Source organism: Lactuca sativa, chromosome 5 (genome assembly GCF_002870075.4).
Source record: "Lactuca sativa cultivar Salinas chromosome 5, Lsat_Salinas_v11, whole genome shotgun sequence".
NCBI lineage: Eukaryota > Viridiplantae > Streptophyta > Magnoliopsida > Asterales > Asteraceae > Lactuca > Lactuca sativa.
Window position 1 is genome coordinate 346133349 of NC_056627.2, and position 1147 is coordinate 346134495.

The 1147-nt window shown below is 33.4% G+C and overlaps 1 long non-coding RNA gene across 1 annotated transcript; it reads right to left on the reverse strand.

The window, feature by feature from the left end:
- Positions 1–206: 206 nt before the first annotated feature.
- On the reverse strand, positions 207–741 carry LOC111912659 (uncharacterized). Its single transcript, XR_002857240.3, has 2 exons — positions 554–741; positions 207–454 (listed from the first exon to the last, which is right to left on the reverse strand). It is a non-coding gene; the product is annotated as an uncharacterized LOC111912659 (long non-coding RNA).
- Positions 742–1147: the final 406 nt, after the last annotated feature.

Genomic DNA, 1147 nt, shown 5'->3' on the forward strand with positions numbered 1-1147 from the left:
AAAACCATGTATCAGATTGGTCTTATCAATGGAAGAAATTTGAGGCTTAGATCTAATTGTCCAAAATGTTACTGATCATATTATTTGAGAAAAACAAATGCTACTTAACTGATTGGATTAACAAGATCAACAAAGAACAAGGTTTGTAATCGAGTAATAATTCATGCTATTAAAACAATCAATTTTATCAAATGCTGCAAAATCGATAACTCTAATGTAAAACGTTTGGATTCGATAATAGAACTGAATTGGGAAAGGTATGACCAAATATTGTAATAGCAACAGAAATTAAAAAGGACAAAGGATCAAATAAAACCTAGAAAACAAAACCCTAGCAGGATGGGATCCAGAGGCGCGAGATAGACGATTCGCTGCAAAATCTTTCGATTTACTTGGATCTCTGTCTCATCTTTCGTCGCTTCCTCTTCAATCTCCTCATTCTCTTCTTCTTCCACTGAAAAAGAGCAGTAATAATTTAAAAAATCAGAAAAAATGAATAGCTTGATTCAGATTGTTATTTCGTGAAGTGATTTTGTAGAAATCGATCGCTTACCTTAGCTCTCATGTCGACGCCGGCAGGTTTTCACAGTACCGAAGGCAGAAGGCGACTGAATGTTGGTGAGGCTAGCAAACGTCGATTGTCTGCGGTAACCAGCATTTATAGTAAAACCCTAATCTTATTGCAAGTTGGGTCGATTTGGGCTTGGCCCAATATAGCCCGACGCAAAAAATATCCGACAATTGTTTTTTTATAATAAGTTGATTTGTTTAATATATTCAATTTTTATTTATATTTTGTTATTGCGATCTCCTTAACACTCTTTTGTTAAGGAGCTGATTTGTACATAACAACTTTAGACCATATATAACAATTTTTCATAAATAGACAATTTTAACTTTATTTGTATTTTACATTTTACTCTCTCCCTCTCTACAATCATTTCCTCAATTGTGCACTTTACCCATCCTATTATATAATCTCATTAAATTATAGCTCAACTCCAAGACATATTTTCTCTTTTAACTTTCCTCAAATCTTCTGTAGAAACTTGCAAATATTGTTTAAGTTTGGCATGAGCACCTTCAACTTTTGATGAAGATCGATTGCCAAAATGCAAATATTTATCGGCCCAAGCAATAACAAACT